The sequence below is a fragment of the Muscardinus avellanarius genome (assembly GCF_963383645.1).
Source record: "Muscardinus avellanarius genome assembly, chromosome: 1".
Classification (NCBI taxonomy): Eukaryota; Metazoa; Chordata; class Mammalia; order Rodentia; family Gliridae; genus Muscardinus; species Muscardinus avellanarius.
Window position 1 is genome coordinate 237,861,735 of NC_137786.1, and position 22,125 is coordinate 237,883,859.

Sequence of the window (22,125 nt, forward strand, 5' to 3'; positions counted from 1 at the left end):
GAGGAAAAGAAAGAAACTGTCAAACTGTTGTTCAAAGGTTACTGATAAGTTGGGTCCCTCCCCTACGTGATCAGGCAGCGGAAGCCAGGAGCGGAGATATCGCGAGACCCCAGGTGCCTCAAGACTCCAAACATCGCGATAATACAGATGTCGGGAGAGAATCGGCATGCCCATAAGACAGCGGTGCCTCCGATCCCCCACGTGACTCAGCCGGCCGGTCAAGACTTTTGAGCAACTCTCCAGACCGGTGGCCTGTCGGTCCCTTCCCCCACGGCCGGCTGACTCCCAGGAGGGGGCTGGGTCCGAATAAAACAGCCTTCTCTGAACCTCCCTCCTAAACCCCTAACTCTATTACTCAGTTACCACCCCACATTACCACCCCACAGAGCATTAGGATTCTAGTGTCTGATAGTCTCACCAACAGGATATCAGGTTCAGAACTTTTTAACCTTTCTTTTCTTTTTCTTTTCTTTCTTTCTTTTTTTTTTTTTTGTGTGTGCCTGTGTAGCACTAGGGATTGAACCCAGGGGCATTCTACCTCTGAGCTACACCACCAGGCCTATTTTGTTTTATTTAGAAACAGGGTCTCACTAGGTTGATAAGGGTTTCACTACAGGCGGTCCTCCTGTCTCAGCCTCCCAAGTACTGGGATAACAAGCGTGCATCACCAGGCCTGGCTCTAACCTTTCTAATAAGTATGTTGGATTTTGTGATTTTAATTTGCATTTTTATAATGATTAGTGATGCAAAGCTTGTCTGCATGGCTACACTTATCCATATATCTGTGTGGAAAAATGTAGATATGGTATTCATATATTTTTTGCCCATTTTTACTAGAATGTTTGTTTTCTTTTTATTGGTGTATGAGAGTATACAAAGAATAAACAGTGGATATTCTAAGTATAACTCCTCTAACAGGGTGGGCGTAGTGGCGTACGCCGGTAACTCTAGTACTTGGGAAGCTGGACAGGAGGACCGATGATTGGAAGCCAGCGTTGGCAACTGAGCAAGACCCTCGGCAACTTAGTGAGACCCTGTTTTAAAAAATAAATAGAGAACAACCAATCTTCATTACCACAAAATCAGCGCCTTTCATAGCCAGAAAACACCATCACCAGAGAAACAAAAAAATCACCAGGCTCCAGAGAGAAAGCGGACTGAGAACAGAGCTCAGAGCCACAGAGGAGATACACCGGCCTCACGCCCGAGGACGCGGCAGCAGCGCCATACTGCCGGCGGCAGCGGCGAGTTCACCGGACGGCTACAGCAAGCCGAGGTGAGTCGCTGCGGAACAGCCAGGCGGGATCTTTCGGGGCAGGTAAAATCTAAAGCTCCCAGTGGCTGAGCTCAGCACACGCTGCAGGGATTCAGAGTGGAACTCAAAACCAAGAAGAAATAAGCCAGCCTCACGGCCGAGGGCATGGCAGCAGCGCCATATTGCCACCAGCGGCAGCAGCAGCAAATTCAGCGAGGCCAGTACAGCTACATCTGCGTACTCAAGAACAGTGAGTCAAATTGCGGGCCACAGAGGAGAAATCCCAGTACTGTACTCCCCAGGACTTGACCCAGTGGGGGAGTGGCGGTGGCAGAGATATCACACCATAGGAGAACGTGCAGCCTGGCACCACCCACAGTCTAAAGCAGCCTCTATCGACTCCCTGGGTCGGAGACTCTGTGATAAAACCCAGTAAAGGAGTAGTGGGGTCTGAGATACTACAGACTCGAGATCCAGAGCACCTTAAGTGAAGTCATAGTGACCCAAGGGAAGAACCCAGAGAAGGCACAAACTTCCGAAATCATGGGAAAGAGGAATAACAATGGAGCAATGAATGCCCACAACCCCACAACATCAGAACCCAATAAAACAGAAAATCAGAGATTTCTAGAAGATCAAATCAGGAAAATAACTGTAGAAATAATAGAGGTGCTTCGAAAAGAATTCAGAAAGAGCCAAAGAGAGATAAAGGATGCAATTAATGAAGTAAAGGCCTCAATTCAAAGCACAAACAACTGATTAGACCACATGGAGAACAGAATCTTGCTCCTAGAAGATGATCATTCAAAAAATGAACACATAGTTTCTAATCTAGAAAAAAATATCGGACAGCAGGAATCTGACATTGAAGAAATATGGGCCCATTTTAAGAGAGCTAACCTAAGAATAATTGGAATAGAGGAGGGAAAAGAAAGTGAAACCAAAGGGATCAACAATCTCTTCAAGGAAGTAATAGCAGAAAATTTTCCAAACATAGAGCAAGAGGTCGATACACAGGTCCAGGAAACTTATAGAACTCCCTTTAGACAGGATCGGAGAAGAGGATCCCCACGCCACATAATTGTCAAAATGACCAATGTGGAAGCCAAGCAGAGAATCTTAAAGGCAACAAAAACAAAGGGCCAAGTGACATTCAGAGGCAAACCAATTAGAATCACTCCAGACTTCCCAAGCCAAGTCATGAGAGCCAGAAGGGCTTGGAGTAACATATTCCAAACTCTGAAAGAAAACAACTTCCAGCCAAAAATTTCCTACCCAGCAAAACTTTCTATCAAACTAGATGGAAAAATAAGAAGCTTCCATGACAAACAGAAACTGAAGGAATTTATGTCTTCAAAACCAGCGCTAGAGAAAATACTCAAAGAGATTAACTACAAAGAAGAAATAGGTAACACTCACCAGAACCAGAGAAACAAGATTTTCCATCCAACAGACAACTAAGATTGGTTATCTGTGGAGATTCATTACTTATGTTAGTCTTTTACCTATCTCTAAATGGTATTGTTTGCCCTTATTGTTGTTAATTTTTAGGATTTCTAGTTGGAATATTAATATACCTTCAGATATAGCATTTGGAAATATTTTATCCCATTCTATTAGTAACTGTTAACTCTGTTTACATTGTCTTTGGATATACAATATTTTTTTTTTTTAGGGAGTTTGTATACTCTTCTGTTGCCTGTGCCACTGAAATCATATCCAAGAAATCACTGCCAATTTCAATGTTGTGAGGTTTTATGACCCAGATTTTCTCCTAAAAGTTTATAGTCTTAAGATTTATATTTAGGTCTTTTATCTATTTTGAGTTTATATTTGTATATGGGATTAGGTAAGGGTCCAATTTTATTCTTTTCCATGTAATTATTATATTTCAACAATATTTAGTTAAAAGATTATTATTTCCACCACCAAATGTTCGTGGAAACCTTGTCAAAAATAACTTGACAATATAGGGAAGAATTTAGCTCTAGGCTTTTATTTAACTCCAATGGTTTATATATCTGCCTTTAGAACAGTAGTCCACTGTTTCAATTATTGTAGCTTTATATGGTTTGAAATCAGAAAATATATATCTTCTAGCTTTGTTCTTTTTTAAGATCGTTTTGGGTATGTAGAGTTCATATTCCATATTAGGATAGATTTTTTTTCTGAAAAATAAATATATAAATATATGATAGTTTCACCTAAAAAAATAGAAAAAAATATTCTCTGGTAAGAAAGAAAGCAAAAAGAAATATTGAAATGTTATCTTTAAGTCATCAAAAGCTTGGTATCAGACAAATGAAACTGTTATGTGAGATTATCATTTTTAATATTGGATAAATTGCTATAATACTAGATGTCAACCACTAAGCCAAGCATGGGAGGGAGGGATGGGGAGAGAATGGGGTGGGGATCGGGCGGGGGCTGACTGGGCGATGTGTGCATGTATGTCTACAAAAGTTTGTATCCCACTATGATGTATGAATACAGTGCACCAATTAAAATATATATATATATAAATAAAAATAAAAATAAATAAAAAATAAAAAATAAGTAGATTTGGGTGTGGTGGTGCACGCTTGTAATCTCAGTATTTGGGAGGCTGAGACAGGAGGATCACAGTTCGAGGCCAGCCTCAGCTACTACTTAATGAGGCCCTTTGCAATTCAGTGAGACCCTCTTTCAAAATAATGAAAAGCCGGGTGTGGTGGCACACGCTATTAATCCCCGCGCTTAGGAGGCGGAGACAGGAGGATGGCCCAGGTTCGAAGCCAGCCATGCTGGTTTAAGAGACCCTGTTTCCAAATTTAAAAAAAAAAAAAAGTATAAAATGGGTCTGGGAGTGTAGCCCAGAGGTAGATGGGTTTTCAGGAACCCCAGTACCACGAAAGAAAGAGAGAAAGAAAGAAAGAAAGAAAGAAAGAAAGAAAGAAAGAAAGAAAGAAAGAAAGAAAGAAAGAAAGAAAGAAGAAAGAAAGAGAAAAAGAAAAATAGGGCCGGGCGTGGTAGCCTATACTTGTAATCCCAGCATTTGAGAGGCTGAGACAGGAGGATTGCAGTGCACAGCCAGCCTCAGCTACTTAGTGAGGTCCTCTGCAACTCAGTGACACTCTGTTTCAAAATAAAGAATAAAAAATAGGCTGGGGGTGTAGCTCGGAGATAGAATGCCCCTGGGTTCCACCCAGTACCCCCCAAAAAAAATTAAAAAATAAAATGGGATTGGGAATATAGCTTGGAAGTAGAATTTCCTTGAGTTTAATTCCCAGTATCAAAAATAAATAAATAAATAAATAAAAATAGGAGTGGGGGAGCCGGGCGTGGTGGCGCACACTTGTAATCCCAGCGTTTGAGAGGCGGAGACAGGGGGATCTGGGTTCCCAGCCAGTTTCAGCTACTTAGTGAGGCCCTCTGCAACTTAGTGAGACCCTGTTTCAAAATTAAAAGAATAAAACATAGGGCCGGGGGTGTGGCTCAGAGGTAGAATGCCCCTGGGCTCAATCTCTAGTACCACAAAAAAAAAAAAAAAGAAAAAAAAAAGAAAAAGAAAAGAAAAGAAAAAAGAAACAAAATAGGAGACAAAGTCTGCCTCCCCCAGGAAGGGCTTCTGCCTCAGCCTGAGCTCTGGCCGGCTCCCTTCCCACCTGAGGCAGGAAGAAGGAATACAAAGTAGGTGGAAGGGGAGGAAGGCAGGCCCAGGACGCGTGGTGTGCGCCCAAGTCCCGCGGGCCTCTCCGGGCCGCTCTCTCCCCAGGGTGGCTCCCTTCCAGGCTGGCCACTCCCGAATTTCTGAGAAATCTGTAAATCTTAAAATGACTGGAAATGCACTCACTTACAAAAAAGGCATACCTTGTGCAATGTTAACGCCCGTGCAATAAATGGATTACGGCTATCTCAGCAAAGAGAATTACGGCTTTTTAAGAAAGTCGACACCTAGGGGACTTCTCAACGCTCTACGCTGATCGGATAACGGAGACGGCTGCGGGCTGGGGGTCCTCCTGAGAGAGGTCGGAGCACCGCGAACCGTCTGAGGGTCCCTGGCTGAGGTCACCGCGTGTACCCCCCACATCCACCTTCTTCTAAAAGAAGAGCCAGAGAACCCCAAAAGCGTCTCTCGCTCTTAAAATGGCCTGCAGTCCCCTTAGTGTGCATTCCTGGTTTTCCTTAGATAACTCTCTGCACCTCTAGTTGACATATTCTTTTTTTTGTGTGTGTGTGTGTGGATCTGGGGATGGAACCCAGGGGCATTCTACCTCTGAGCTCCACCCCCTGCCCTATTTGGTATTCTTTATTTTGAAACAGGGTCCTCCTGTCTCAGCCTCCCGAGTGCTGGGATTACAGCATGCGCCACCTCGCCGGCTCTGACATATTGTTAACTTTGTTTCCGTGATGTTTCTGCAGAAGCCCACTCGTCCTGAGCTGAGCGTCCCCTCTCGGGCCTCCTCTGTTCTCCTCCAGTGACACGTCCACCCTGCAGGGTTTGGACTTGCCCTCCCCCGTCTCACGAGTAACTGCCTTCTGCTTCTGCGGCGGTTAGCCTGGATTATCAGCTTGACTGGACCTTGAAACATCCCCGATGGCGGGACTTTGGCTGTGCTGGTGATGACTGGCGTAGCTAAGGTCAGGTTGAAGGGGAGTCCTGCCCTGAGCGCGGGCAGCTCAGGGCCAGATAAAGGAAGGAGAGAGCCGCGTGGACACGTGTGCATCTCCTCTTTCTGAGACATCGGCTTCTAGCTCTTCCCACTGGACCTTCACCATGTTTTCTCCAGAGAGCTTCCTGGCCTCTGTCTCAGACTGGGACTGAATTAGTGGTCACTCCAGTCCTGAGACTCCAGCTCTTGGTCAGCTTGGCCAGCTGCTGGTTCCTCCAGCTCTCCAAATGCGGTCAGCAACTTGGAACTGCACTGCTCTGGACTGCAAGCTGATTTGATAAGTCCCCCTTTACCATATATGTGCCCTGGGAGTTCTTTTAATCTAGTGAATCCTGACCAATATAGCCCCCCCATCCTGTCAGCCTTTGGTGTCCACAGGCGACGGGTTCCAGGACCCCCAGCAGACTCCAAAATCTACAGATGTGCAAGTCCCTTATTATTATTATTATTATTATTATTATTATTATTATTATTATTGAGATGGGGATGGAACCCAGGGGCTTTCTACCTCCAGGCTACACTCCCAGACCTATTTTATACTTTATTTTGAAATAGGGTCTCACTAAGTTGCTGAGAGCCTCACTAAGTAGCTGAGGCTGGCTTCGAACCCGTGCGATCCTCCTGTCTCAGCCTCCCAAGCGCGGGGATTACAAATGTGCGCCACCACGCCCGGCTAGGTTTTTTTTTTTTTAATTTATATACTACTATAGATGAACCCAGGGACGCTTTCCCACTGAGCTACACTTCTAGCCCTTTTTATTTTTGAGACAGGGTCTCACTAGGCTGCCAAGGCTGTCCTTGAACCTGCTACCTTTCTGCCACAGTCTCCCTTGTAGCTGGAATTACAGGCAGGCACCACCATGCCCAGTCATGATTTGTTCTTGTTGGAATTTTAAATGAATTTCCCATTCCATCTAAATCATCACGCTTATTGGCACAATTTATCTTGGCTCATGGTTCTGAAGGTCCAAGGCCAAGGGTCACGTCGGGCAATGGCCTTCTTGCTGCAGAGTCCGGAGGCAGCGCAGGGCAGAACAGGGCGGCTCAGGGCATCGCCCAGCAAGAGACGCGGGAGCACAAGACTGTGTGCATCTCCTCTGCATCTCCTCTGGTCTCGCTCCCTCCTCCTATAAAGCCGCCAGGACTCGATCGCGGGGCTCCATCGCAATGATTCTGTCTAATCTTAAACACCTACCGCAAGCCCCACTTCTCTTTTTTGCAGTTTCATTGGGGAATTGTCATGACACAACAGAGAGAGATTTTCAGACATGGGCACATCACGTGATGCGTTTCTCTCCACAGTCCTCCCTGCTTCCCCCTCGTCCCTCCCCACCCGTGTTAGGGAGTTTGGTCTTGTCAGCACACAAATGGATTGCCAAAAATGTGGCACGTACGCCAACGGAGTCTTACTCAGCCATAAAGAAGAACAAAATTATGCCACTTGGAGGAAAATGGATGGACGTGGAGAACATGCTGCCAAGGGGAGTCAGCCGGCCTCAGAAGGTTGAGGCTCATATTTTCTCTCAAATGTGGAAACTAGAGAAAAAAACAGAAAACAGAAAGAGGCTTCAGATAAATGAGGAGAGGGATCAGTAGAATAGTGTAAGGGTATTGGGGGACGGAGGAGAAAAAGGAGAACCGAAGAAAGAAATAGTTCATATAGTGTTATGTCCACAAGCCCCACCTCTAAACACCAGAGTGGAATTATGATTCCGTTCTCTTAATATCTCACAGTTGGGATTAAACTTCAGCACGTGAATCCTGGGGAACAACTCAAACCATATCCAGGCCATTAGCAATAAATCTGTTCAAATCTGAAAAAGAAAAAAGATTTTGGCCATTGTTAGAGTTTGGATCTGGACCCCCCCCCCGCCCCCAGAGGTCATGTGTTGAAGGCCTGGTCCCAGCGCAGTCATGTTCAGAGGTGGGGCTTTGGGGAAGGGTTTTATTAAAACAGTAATAGTGGCTGTACTAGTCAGCTTCCTGCTGCTACGACAAAAGGCCCGAAGAAGTCAGCTTAGCGCAGGAAAGGATTATTTCGGCTCACGGTATCAGAGGTTTCAGCCCGGGTCCTCCGGCACCGTTGGTTTGGACTTGGGCGGGGCAGAACATCATGGTGGTGGTAACATGTACCAGAGAAAAACTGCTAACAACTTCAGGGCAGAAAGGAATCAAAAAGAGAAAGGACATTACTTCCCCTTCCGGTGAATACTTCCAGTGACGTACTCCCTACAACTAGGCCCCAGGTCTACAGTTTCCATCACGTCCCAGGAGTCCATTCAGTTAGGAAGCCCGCAGTGGGTTGACCCATCATTGATGAGGCCCCGTGATCCTTCTGTCTCAGCCTCCCGAGTACTGGAATTACAAGTTTGAGCTACCACACCCAACCTAATGCATCTATGATACACAATAAAAGAGTAAATGGGTGAGGAAAACAAAGACACTCCCTTAATGTATGTGTATACACATACACAATGCACTCTTAACAAAATAGGAGGACCTTCAGAGGGTGATTAATCTTAGCTGTGTAACTGGGCATGTGGTCAGAGCCGGTGTTTATAATTGCCCTCTATGACTCCCCAGTGTGTATTTCCTTTACCTCCAACAAGTACCTCAACGTGTTCTGAAACTTCACCTGGCAACATGACCCCTGTCTTCTCTCCTGAAGGGTCTCGGCCACTCATTGTCTGCCTGAATTGGTTTATAGTTTCCACTGACCGCCATCACAGCGTGCGGTAATATCGCCGTCTGCCCTAGGCGATCTCTGGTATTCCACACCTATTCTCTCTCCTCCACTGTGGAACAGCAAGTCTGACTTCCCCTTGGGAGTCAGGATTCATCACCGCAGCTGACACTCAACTCTCTTCTCAGCCCGTGACTCAGAGTGGAGGGCGGTGTCTTAACTTCCAGTTCAAGGAACCCTCGCCGGGTGTCCTGGTGGAAGGATCCTCCCCTGGAGCCAAGAACTTGGGCCCAGCAGAGCCTAAGGCTGTGGGAACAGAAAGCAAAGCTTGCCGCTGGGTCAGGGGGATGATGGTGAGTGGGGATGGTGCCTATTTCTACTTTTTGGTTCCAAACGCATGAATCTTGACTATGGCAGAAACTATATGATCATACCGGGTGCTGGTTCAAAGCCTGGGTGTGGCACAGGCTCATGTTCAAGATGGCCATGGTGGCCGGGATGGAGGTAATGCGTGGGCCGCCTGGCCATGCCCCCCTGAGTGTTCATCCCAGCAGCTGGGACCATGGCCAGCCCCTGATATGGCATCATTCCCCCGTGACCCACCAGCGACCCCCGTCACAGCAAGGAGACACCACCTATGAGCTATCTCTTGTAATGAAAGCAGAGTCCTTAACATTTTTACATCCAATGAATCACATTAGCCAATTCCAGAAACCCCCAAACCAATTTAGAAATTTCATCCTTCAAATTTGGTTCCAAATCTATAGTAGTCAGGGTTCTACAGAGAAATAGAACATGTATGAAAATTGTAGTCCCCATTTATCCACAGGGGACATGTTTCAAAGCCCCCCGAGACTGCTGATGGTGCTGGAGTATTTTTTTGGGTGCTATTATAATTAAGATTGCTTTCTTAATTTCTCTCTTGGATAATTCATTGTTAGTATATAGAGGGGCAGAGGAGGAGGAGGGGGAGGAGGGGGAGGAGGAGGAGGAGAAGGGGAGGAGGAGGAGGAGGAGAAGGGGGAGGAGGAGAAGGGGGAGGAGGAGGAGAAAGGTAAGGTCAGATGCCTTTTCTGCTTCAATTACTTTGACCTGTGTTTTTCTTTAGTCTGTTGATGCATGGATCGCATTGATGGCCTTTTAAATGTTGACTCAGCCCTGAGTTCAGATGTATTTCGGCTGGTCATGGTCCTAAACCTTTTTAGCTATTGCTCAGCTCTGCAGCGTTTTGGAGGGCTTTCGCCTCTATGGCATGGGAGACTCACTGTGCAGTTTCTCCTTGTTGCCTCGAGTGTTGCAGTAAGAGTGATGCCTCCTTGCAGGACGGGTTACAAAGTGTCACCTCCGCTTTGGTTCCCTGGAAGAGACTGGGAAGAATTTGGTGTCACTTATTTCTTACATTTTTGGTAGAATTCACTTCTGAAACTGTGGGGAAATGGTACTAATGATTAGTTCGGTGCCGCTAACGGATGCAGGGCTGTTCAGGTTATCTATTTCATTTTGTGTAAGTTTTGGTTACTTGCGACTTTCAGAAGCTGGTCCATCTCTCTAAGTGTGGGGCATAGAGTTGGTTATGTGATTCTTTTAGCTATGCTTTTATGTCAGTGGGATCAGTAGTGGCCTTTTTGTTTTGTTTTGTTTTGGTTTTGGTGGTACTGGGGTTCCTGGAAGCCCTTCTACCTCCGGGCTACACTCCCAGACCTATTTTTACATTTTTATTTGGAAACAGGGTCTCCTAAGCCAGCGCGCGCGGCTGGCTTCGAACCTGCGCGATCCTCCTGTCTCCACCTCCCAAGCGCGGGGATGACAAGCGTGCGCCACCGCGCCCGGCTAGTAGTGGCCTTTTTAATTTCTGATATTGGGCACTTGTCTTTTTTTTCTTGGCTGGCCAGATATCTGTCCATGTTATCAATTTTTTCAAAGAACCAGCTTTCGATTATGTTGTTGGCTTCCTTTGATTTCTTGCTTTCAGTTTCACCAATCACACCCCCAATGTTTCAGTTTTTTCTTCTGCTTATTTGAGGCTTCAGATGGAGGCCTAAGGTACTGGTTCTAGGTCTTTCTCAGGTTCTTCTTTCTTGCTGATATAATGCTCTTTATAACATGTTTCATTCTCAAAACATCCCTTTTGCTGATCTCACAAATTTTGATATGTTAAATTGTTGAGTTAAAAAATATATATTTTTGAATTGGGGGTTAAACCCAGGGACATTCCACCTCTGAACTATATACCCTTTGCCTTTAAAAAAATAAATAAATAAAATAGCGTCTTGCTAAGTTGCCGAGGCAGCTTCCACCCTGAGACTTTCTTGCCTCCGCCTCAAAGTGCTCACATGATAGGTGTGCACCACCATGCCCAGGTTGCTAAAAATCCGTTTAAAACTCCTTTTGAGACTTCTATTTTTTTTGTGTGTGTGTGTGGGGGGGGGCCTGGGGATGGAGCCCAGGGGCATTTTGAGTTTGTTCAGTTTTGTCTTGTGGAAGGACATGTGGGGGTTGAAAAGAAAACCCATCCCTTTTTTCAAATATTCCTTTCTACCCACCCTCACCCCCTCCTCTGAGGACTCTGATGACAGGTACTCTGGCCGGCTTGAAGTTGTCCCTAAGCTGGGACATTTCCCGTTTTAAAAAACTCTTTCTGTTTGTGTTGGGCGCGTGTTCTGCTGCCGTATCCCCAGCGATGGTACCCAGCTGAGCCGTCACCTCCGACGCCGGTGTGTTTACGCCGAGTTGCCCAGTCAGCTTCCTCTGCAGACCTCCCGCGTCTCTGCAGTCTGCGGGCCCCGTGGCCTGTGGTCGCCATGATTCTCTGGGCGTGCTTGCTGCTCACTCTAACCCGTGCCCGTCCTGGGTCAGCTCTGGCCGGCTGAGGTCCTCGTCGCCGTGGGTTGCTTTCTGCCGGGCTCACGACTCTCCCTGGCACGCAGAGGTTGTGAATCTTGCCCAGCTGGCTGCTGGCTATTTTTGCTGCCCTTCGAGCGCCGTGAGCTTCGCTCCGGGATGTAGTGAAGACGTGTTGGAGCAGGGTGTTCCCTTCGGATCTTGCTTTTGTGATTTTTCAGGCAGACCTGGAACATTGCTCTCTCTAGGGCTAATTATTCCCCAGTAATGGGCAAGACCCTTTTATCGGTGCTCTGCCCAGAGCCCTGTGGTCACGAGGTTCCCTAATCTGTCTGGTGCCCTCTGCACGGGCATCACATCCTGGAGCCCTGCACCCTCCGTGGAGTTCCTTCTCGGGCAGGTCAGACCTGCCGGATATTTGCGAGGCCCCTCTGCAGATCCCTGAGGTTCACTCTCTACAGTCCTCTCTTCTCTGTCCTGAAAACCCTAGCTACTTTCTATCCCCAGGCCTCTAGCTCCAGCTCCTTAATTCAGGGGTTCGCCGGGCGGTGCCTCAGCCTCCCTCCCTGTACTGCGGCCTGGGAACGGCCGTAGGGCAGCAAGCCAGGCATCCTTGGGGCTGGCCTTGCTTGGTTTCTGTCCTCGAGGGTCGCTGCCCATCGTCCAACGTCCAGTATCTTGAAGTTGAGAATTCCCTGCTTCTTGTCTTCTGGTTGTGTCCTTCAGGCCAGAGGGAAGTCTACTCTGGGGCTCGTCTCTGCGGGGCGGAGGAAAGGCCTCGGGGAGCGGCAGTGGTTTCTTGTTTTGTTTTGGGGGTACTTACTGGGGACGGAGCCCAAGGGCGTTCGACCTCCGAGTTACACCCTCAACCCTATTTTATTTTATAATTTTAAAACAGGGCCTCAAGAAGTTGCTGAGAACCTCTCTAAGTAGCTGAGGCTGGTCTTGGACCCGCGGTCCTTCTGTCTCAGCCTCCCAAGTGGTGGGATTACAAGTGTGCGCCACCGCGCCCGGCTTGTTGTTGGTTCTGACACCCTCTCCCAGCTTCGGGGAAGGCAGTTTCAAGGTTTCCGTCTGTTCTTCCCTGCTACAAACATTCAGCCATGGGTGAGGCAGGGTCTGTGTGTGTCTCCCAAAGGCTCATGTGCTGACGGTCTGGTCCCCAGTGTGCTGACGTAGAGGTGGCGGGACCTTTAAGAGGCGGGGCCTTAGGAGAGGTGACTGGGTCATGGGGGTGTTGTCCTTGGTGGGACTAATAATGTTCTCATGGGAGCCCAGTTAGTTCCAAGATGGGTTTATATGAAAGAGCTACCGTCTGGCCTCGCCCTGCTCTCTGGCTTCCTGTCCCCCCATTGCGTGGTCTCTCTTGCACACGCGCCTGCCATCGTCCTGTGCGGACAGGGACCTCTCACCAGAGGCTGACTTGATGTGGATTCAGTCCCCAAAACTGTGAGCTAAATAAACCTTTTTTTTTTTTTTTTTTTTTTTTTAAGCCGGGCGTGGTGGCGCACGCTTGTAATCCCCGCGCTTGGGAGGCTGAGACAGGAGGATAGCGCAGGTTCGAAGCCAGCCTCAGCTACTTAGTGAGGCTTTCAGCAACTTAGTGAGACCCTGTTTCCAAATAAAGTATAAAATAGGTCTGAGAGTATAGCCTGGAGGTAGAAAGCCTCTGGGTTCCACCCCCAGTACCACCAATAAATAAATAAATAAACCTTTTTATATAAAGTATACAGCCTTAGGTATTTGATTATTGAAACAGAAAATGGACCAGTGCATCATGGGAGCATCTTCCAAGTGCTTATGGGCTGTGTGTGTGTGTGTTACTAGGGACTGAACCCAGGGGAATCCTACCTCTGAGCTACATTCCCAGCCCCTTTTATTTTCTTTTTTTGTTTTGATGCAGGGTCTCACTAGGTTTCTGAGAGTCTCACTGTGTTGCTGAGGCTGTCCTCGAACCTCTGAACCTCCTGTCTCGGCCTCACAAGTACTGGGATTATAGGTGTGTGCTCCCACACTCTCGATTAACCACCTCGTGTGTGTGTGTGTGTGTGTGTGTGTGTGTGTGTGTGTGTGTGTGTATAACTAGGAATTGAACCCAGGGACATACTACCTCTGAGCCACACCCCCAGCCCTATTTTATTTTTTTTTTATTCTGAAACAGAGTCTTGCTAAGTTGCTGAGGCTGGCCTTCAACCTGCAATTTTTTTTTTATCTCAGCCTGCAAGTGCGGGGATTGCAGGCGTGCACCGCCACGCCCCACTCCTTAACTATTTCTTTAAAGGCCTGTCTTTGAAGTAGCGCGGTCAGGACTTCTACGTCTGAATCTGTACATAAATCTGGGGACACGATTCTGCAGCCACGCTAGCTGTGGCCTCACTCCAGGCCTGGTGGCTGCCCCTCCCCTGGGCACTTCCGGGGCTTTCTCTTTCTCTGCTAGCGGGGCCTGTCCCCACAGCCCATCCTACAGAGGACCTCGGGGGTGCTGGCCCTCCATGATGGAGGGTCCTGTCTCCATCTCCTCCCCGCAGCACGGTGTGGGGCTTCTGCGCCGACACCCAGACCCGTCCTTGAGCAGAGGCCCTGGGCTCTCAAGGGCAAGTGGAACCATGGCCCCAGCTTTGGGTCCGCACTGCCATTCCTGTCCCTCAGGACCTCAAGGGCCCTCAGCGGGAGCCGTCACCCATGGGCATCCCTGTTATTGTTCCCACGTGCTGGGGACGTGGCACCAGGTGGGCCTGTCCTAGGCACCACAGGACAGAGCATGGCTGCGTGGCTGTGGCCCACTGAGACTGCCCCGGCCTGTGCCACAGAGCCCCCTGTCCCAGGCCGGCTCCAAAGGAAAGCCTGAGATGGGGTGTGGGGCTGGGGGCTGGGGGCTGGGGAAGGGGCGCAGGAGAAGGCGGGGTGAGGAAACAGAGAGGCAGGAGGGGGTCTTGGCAGCAGGGCATAGATTGTGCCACGGTTAGACCTGCGTTGGGCCAGGAACTGGCCTTCGGTACCCTGGCCGGTCACTTCCTGGCTGGGGCACAGCCTCCCGTTTGCCCAAGAATAATCTACTGCACGGGAGCAGACCGGCTGCTGGGGAGGGGGATACCTGTGGGACCGGGTATGCATGGGCAGAGAGACCAGGTGGGCTCAGGGTGTAGGGGCCAGGTGGGCACTGGCATAGGAACCAGATTGGCTCAGGGTATTGGAACAGATAGACTTAGGATATAGACACCGGGTGGCTCATGACGTAGGGCAGACAGTCACAGAGGAGAGGGGCCAGGTGGTCACAGTGGGGACCAGATGGGGTCAGGGCACAGTGATCAAGTGTGCTCAGGGTGTAGGGACCAGGGCTCTGTAGTACAGGGACTAGGTAGCCTCAGGTATACATGTGGGCACCGTGTGTAGGGCCACATGGGTTCAGGGTATAGTAGCCAGGTGGGCACAGAGTGTAGGTATCAGGCAGGCACGAGGTATGGGGACCATGTGAGATTGGGGCATGGGACCAGGTAGGCATGATATGGGACCAGATGGAGTCCAGAGTACAGGGGCCAGGCAGGGAGTAGATTATGGACCGGGTGGGCTCACGATTGGGGACCAGGAGAACACTGACAGTCTCCCCCAAGCCGCAGCTCCAGGCAGCCCTCAGGGCCATCGGCCCCTGCACCCGGGGGGTGAAGCTTCTGGCGGGTCTGCACTGCCAGCGGCAGAAGCTGGGCTGTGTGGCTGTAGGTCCTGTCTGTGGAAGCGGCTCTGGCCAGGGAGGCACCCACCACGGCCTGAACTTACTCTTGGAGCCTGCAACCCTCCAGGGTGTGGGGCGGGACGCTCCGCTCAGCCGGGCTCCCCCGGGCAGGGAAGCTGGGTGCGGGTGGGTGCGCCCACACGCCCGTGGCCTCCCTGTCCCGGCAAGCGACTCTAGGCACACTCGCTGCCCGCGGCGGTGTCTGTCTGGACCTGCCGGCCTGGGTGGATGTGGCTGAGGACGCGTGCCTGATGTCCGTGGGGTTGTCACAGCCGGCGGGTGACTGGCGCGGGAGAGGCTGGGCGGTGCTGGGTCCCCGTGGGTGCGGCTGCAGGAGCGTGTGGCTGGGCACGTGTGTCTTCATACTTGTGCATGCCTGGGTTGGCAGTGTGTGGCTGTGCGTGCCCCTGGGTACCTGTGTCTCCCTGGCACTGGCAACTGGGAGAAGGAGGAGGAGGGAGGCTACAGCTTCAGACTGCCCCCAACCCAGGGACCTGCCGCCATTTGACATATAATTGATGTGTGTGTGTGTGTGTGTGTGTGTGTGTGTGTGTGTGTGTGTGTGTTACTGGGGATGGAACCCAGGGACATTCTACCTCTGAGCTATACCCTCAGCCCTATTTTTTATTCTTTATTTTGAAACAGGGTCTCACCGAGTTGTGGAGGGCCTCCCTAAGTAGCCAAGGCCGGCCTCAACCCTATGATCCTCCTTGTCTCAGCCTCCCTAGTACTGGGAATACAAGCGTGCTCCACCATGTCCGGCCCCAGCTCTTTTTATATTTTAATTTTGAGACAGGGTCTGGCTAAGCTGCTGAGGCTGACCTCGAACCTTCGATCCTCCGGTCTCCGCTTCCCAAGTACTGGGATTACAGGCGTGCTCCTGGCCTCAGATAAGCTCTTAAGTGCACAATTTGGGAGGCCGGAGAGAAGGCATCCTGTGTATGACCAACACTTCTGTCTGCTCTAAAGGATTTCCATCATCCCAGAAAGAATCTCTGGCCTGCCAGCAGTCACCTGCCCCAGCCCTGGCAACCACTAATCCTCCCGGCCTGGGTGCGCGCCTGGCGTGCCGTGCCCACGGCGCTGTGCAGTAGGTGGCCTTTGTGCCCGGCCTCTAAGGAGCAGGATGCTTTGGTCAGGTCCCGCTGCGTGGGCTTGCCTTTTGTTTATCTCTGGTGGGCGCTCACGTGGGTTGTTGCCTCCTGTGGGATCCGGTGAATAATACTGCTGTCACAGGGGTGTGCGGGCTTCTGTCTGGGTCCCTGTTTTCCTCTTGGGGTGTGCACCCAGCTTGCTCTTCTCTGGGTTTTGCCCATGTGTCCACTCCCGTCCCTTGGGCCAGGGACAGCGAGTGGCCGGCCTCGGGTGTCCGAGCCTAACCCACTGCTCTGTGTGTGTTGGGGAAGGGCATCAGGTGTCTTTTACCCATCGTGTCCCCTAGGCCGGATGGCGGGGAGGCTGCTCTCTTCTGGTTCCTGCTGGGACCCCAGGGCAGGACGCAGACCCTGGGGTGGGAGTGCTGTGGCCCCAACTCCTCACCCTGGCCTCAGGCAAGGCTGTGCTCTCCCTGGTTTAACCATTAACAAGCCGGGCTGCGGTGAGCTGCAGACAATGGCCTGTTTGTTTGGCAGCCTGTGGAGGCCTGCGCAGGGCGCTGGCACAGTCATCAAAGCTCCCCGATTAAGTCTATTAGGGACCGGATTTGTGCAAACAAAGAGACAGGTGCAGGGGCCAAGCCAGCTGCCAGGGCGGGGGGCACCCGGCAAGGTGGCCATAAACCACCCTGGGGCAGCTGAGCCTTCCCTGCGGGTGCCCAGCTCACCAAAGCCCTGCCGACTCCACGGACCCCGGAGACTGAACGCGGGTGTTCCGAGGTGTCCTGCCTGCCCCACCCCTTGGCCCTAGACCGCCTGGAGCCCTGCTGGACCGGTGGGCAGGCCGCAGAGCCCAGTGGTGAGGAGAACCTGCTGGGCTTGGTTCTTCCTTACACGCCCTCTCCTTGTGACGGGAGAATCCCGAGGAATCACTACCCCGTCTGTTCTCTGGGCCTCTCATCTCCAGTGGACATCCTCTTATGGGGTCCTGGGCACTCATCCTGGCCCCGGCCCCTCCCCTCACCGGGGCGACATGTGGCCCCCTATGGCACCCTAGGTTACCAGCGTCCTTGGTTGGGGGTCAGTGGAGCAGGGTCTCTGTCTGAACCTGCCTTGGACCCAGCCAAGTGCTTGGCCCGGGCCAGCACCTTTGGCCATCAGCGCAGCAGCAATGGGACCTTGGGCACCCAGACCCGTGATGGACACCACCTCCCTGCCTGCTCTCCAGGTGGGCTTGGACAGAGTGGAGACCTCAGCAGTGGAGCCTCGGGTGGCACACCTGTCAGCTCACAGGTGTCTTTCTGTGACATTAGGTGCTGACCACTGATGAGCCGCTGGCCACTGTCTTCAGGGGCCACCGCGGCAATGCACAGAGGCAGCGCTGGACAGACCAACGGGGCCAGATTTTCCTTGACCTCGGAGCCAGCCGCCATATTGTGAAGGAAGCCCAAGCAGCACAAGAACCAGGTGGAGGCGGCCTGGCAGGTACATAGACGGCCTCAGGCTTCCCAAGAGGCTGGGGCCAGCCTGGGCTGATGGCCTGGAGACCCAGGCCCCGCCGCACCCTTGGTGTGGTGCGATGCCCACACTAGGCCATGCTGGACTCTCACCAATCCGGGCAGGAGTTGATGTGCGGTCGGTGTGTGGGTAGGACTTGCTCATGCCTGGGGGCGGTTGGGGACACCGGCCCCTTCGTCTCCCGCATGGGGCCCACCCTGAGCTGACAGCCTCTCCATTCCACTCAGCTCTTGGTGGTCCCAGCTGCCTCCGGGTCTCTGGGCCTCTCGCCGGCCCCAGTTCAGATGCCCGATCTGTCCTGCTGCCCCCAGGAGCCCAGTAAGCTCTGTCCTTTAGGGCCACCTGATGCCACCCTCGCCCTCATTCTTTTCTTATCTTAGTTTGGGGCTCTCCTTGCTCCCCAATGTCAATGTTCTGCCACCTTCTCCCTCACCCCCCACTCCCCTGGGGCCTGTGTCTGTCCCCAGAGCCTGCCAGGGTATCCAGGCCCTGCAGTCCTCTCTTCCCTGCTGGCTTCTCTGGCTCCACTGGCCCCGGCCCACCCCTGGTGGACTCTCCTACATCTCAGGCCGCAGCCGCCTGTCCATCCCGGCGGCCGTCACCACCGCACCCCACCGTCTCTAGCTCTTCACCCGCCCCCTGCTGTACCTGGGTAGGCTGCTGACCACTCTGTTGGGAAGAGAAAGGGCCAGGCCCTGCCGGGGCAGGAGCGGTCCCAGCCTGCTTTGCTCCGGGTGGACAGGCTGAGACGGGTGCCCCCTGGTCTCCGCATCACCCAACCCGGCAGCCCCAGGATGGCTTATTTCTGGAATGTGGGGATGGCCAGCCTGTGAGTGAGCCCTGAGCAGCCCCCGTCTTCTACTTGGCCCGGCCCACCCCAGGGCACCAGAGCTCACTGCAGAAGCCCCTGCCCTGCACCAGGGACCTGCGGAAGCTCCGCGGTATGGATCTGTGCCTGTGGCTAAGGGCACCTGTGCCCCCTGCAGATCTCCCAGGTCCCCCGTGGGGCTGCTCCCAGGCCTTCCCCGACTCTAGGCCATGGTGCAGCCCAGCCCCCCCCCCAACTCTGGCACAACAAGCACGTTCCTGGGAGAGCAAAACGCACATCCCCAGGCCTGACCAGAGGCCTGAGGCAGGCTGGGGCCCATATGTGTATTTTAAGAGACTCTACAAACATGTCTAATTTCTACTCATCAGGGGTCCTGGAACCCAGGTGTGGCCCTGGAATTCATTTTGGATCTGTATGGGTTGACGGCTAAGCTGGGGTGCAGGTGGACCTCCCTGCTCTCCCTTTTCTGGTCTGCTGCTTCCCACCAGCCTTAAATATACCCCCTCCTGCCTCAGGACCTTTGCATGACTGCTCCTGCACAGGGAGATGCCTGAGTCCCCTGGGAACCACAGAGCCTGTCCACCGGGAGCACTGTCTTCCCTGCCGGGCTGGGCTTCCTCTGCTGCCAGCGCTCCGCATCTCTATTTGAGAACGCTTGCCTTGCTGCGGGTCAGATTCCCTGCACCAAGAGCGGATCCCCGAGGAGGAGCCCTCCTCACTGCTGTGGCCCCGCGGGCAGTGGAGTGAATCCCCGGCTGATGGAGGCTGTGCACGGCCCTGCCATCTGCAGACGGAGCAGGCCCAGGCTCCACAGCCCAGGAAGTGCCTTGGGCGACAGCCACGCTGTACGTGGTAACCTCACGCCATCCAGCGGCAGATGGTATTTTCCAAAGGTGGCGCCTGCCCTTTCCCCCCACAGTTACCCACAGAAAGACACCATTCCTACTCTTACTACCGAGGGGAGGGGGCTTTTGGCCACCTCAGGAGAAATACCAAGTGACTTCCAACCTCAAAAGTGAGGCCGTTCCCTCTCAGTCTTTGAGGGCGCTTGGCCTCAGAGCCAGCCGCCATATTGTGAAGGAAGCCCAAGCAGCACGGGGATGGTGTGAGGAGGCCTGGCAGGAACATAGACCCACCTCGTGAGTGCAAGTTGTTCACGAGAGGGTGGGAATCCACACCAGGTCTCCTCAAGCTCAAGGCCTTGGTCAATTTACAGGATTTCGTCATCTCCAAGAGAGAAAAGAAATGAAAGTTAAATGACGAGGCGGAGAGCTGGGCGTGGTGGTGCACACGTGCGATCCCGCACTTGGGAGGCGGAGACAGGAGGATCACGCTGGCATGCCAGCCTCCCTGGCTGGCTTAAGAGACCCTATTTCCAAAAAAAAAGAAATATATATGGTCTGGGAGTGTAGCCTGGAGGTAGAAGGGTTTCCAGGTAAAAGGAGCCTCCTCGTGGAGGCTCCAGTCCTTCCTCTCACACTGAGCAGAAGTGGGCTGGGTGACAGATTTTCACCTTTTTTGCACACTGGCCACCTCGCCTCCACTCAGAGTCCCGGGTCCAGCCAGACCTGAATGATCCCATACACCCCAGAGGAAGGGTGTCCCCCGCTGACCGGATGTGTGGCCCACTCTGCCTGTCTGGATCTCATCAGCCAGTGCCAGCAAACGGGCTCCTGACACCAGTCTCGCTCATCTGGCCAGGTGCCCTCGAAGCTGGGGCTAAGCTGGAGGGCGCCTCAGGAAGGACGGCCTAGCTCACCGCGAGGGCCCTGACCCACTGGAGCATCAGACAGACAGGAAGATAGCACCGTGGACCAGACAGCTGTGCCCAGGCTCACAAGACCCCTGCCCTCCGCACATGCCCACCGCCTGCTGGGCCCATTGGCCTCAGGGGGTTCCAGCGAAGCCTGGGCAGCTTCCGCCTGGGCCTCCTGGGCTATGGATGGGGTGAGAACTGAGGGTCGCTGAGACCCTCCACTCTACACTGTGGGGCCCCAGAGCTGCCTGTCCTGGGGAGACCCAGCCCAGGCCTGGCCCCTGGGGCAGGGGAGGGGGTCACAGCATGTGTGTGAGTGTGGAGGCCGATACATGCCGGGGCCAGGGCAGGAGGCCTGGCGGGGGAGGCCGGGCGGCCGGGCGGCTGGCAGGGAGTGGCCTTCTTGGTGACTCACAGGCTCCTGAGGACAGACCAAGTCAGGGGTAGCACCGCCCCAGACGCCAAGTAGCGATTCATCACCCCCTGCCCTGGAAAACCCGGCTGCCAGAGGGGATGCTGCCCCCCTGCGGCGTCACCCAGCCCCTTCCTGGCAGGAGGTGGAGAAAGCTCTGCATCCACACACCCAGCGAGGGAGGCCCACTTCTGCATCGCTGTCCTTGGGGCCAACCTGCCCCGTCATGGAATCCTCTAGAACTCCTGAGACCTGGAGCTCCTCTGCAGTGGGGATTCCTCAAACGGAGAGATGGCGTCCAGGGCTCCCGCAGCCCTCCTGGCTGGGGTTGGAATTGAGGCTGGGTTCTCTTCAGCCACCATCACGGGCACAGGGCAGGTGGATGTCTAGGGCACCCGGGCCCTCCCCACGTGACCCTGACCCTTGGGCTCTGGGCTGCTGGGAGTGGGCATGGTCCAGCGTCCTCCTTCTGTCCAGCCCATGGGGTGGACTGCCTTGATACTGTGTGGGACTCTCCAGGGCTCCCCATCCCTGCTGCTGCTCCTTCAGGGGCTGGACTGGGCCCCTGGTGGGTCACTAAGGGTGGGAACACTGACCAGAGGTGGGCCCTGCACCACCACCCAGGAGAGGGCCAGAGGATGGGGGTGCTGGGTGCTCAGGGTCCTACCCAGGTCCCCAGAAGCGACTCTACCCTGGTCACAGCTGGGTGGTCGTGAGGTGCAGGGGGTTGGGTCCTGGCCCAGGAGGCCCCACTGCTCTCTTGGCCTGGGCTCCAGATACCACCTGCCGGGAGCAAACCTTCGCCCAGGGCTGGCACCCAGCTCCACGGTGTTCCAAAGGCCCCTCGGGTGGGACTTCAGGGAGGGGCCTTGGGCACCACGGGCCTCCTCTGGCCACTCCCGCTGGGTTGGGCTCTGGGCTGATCCCTGCTTTGTTTAAGCCGCTGCTGCCAGCTTGGGTGGGGCCCTTTGATGTCCCCGGCTCTCAGACAGGCAGGGCCCAGCGGCTTTCTCTGGCCCTTTGAAGCCGGCACTGCCCTGTGGCCAGCATCCACCCTGCAGGTCCACCGGGCCTCCTGAAGTGGTGGGCAGCCCACAGACCTCCCAGGGGATCAGACATGGGCCCCAGGGCCAGCTCCCGCCTGTGGACAGACACCCCACCTTGAACTTCAGCGCCCGCTTCCTCAAGTGCTGGGGCCTGTGGCGTCTCGCTGGAGTTGGGGACTGGGAGCTGGGGGGCATCGGCGGCTCTTCCTGAGGTTGTGGGGACCAGGCCACGGCTGGCAATGCTCATCCTGGTACTCAGTCCTTAGGTCAGGGAACCAGGGGCAGGGAAGTGGGGGCAGGACCTTCTGC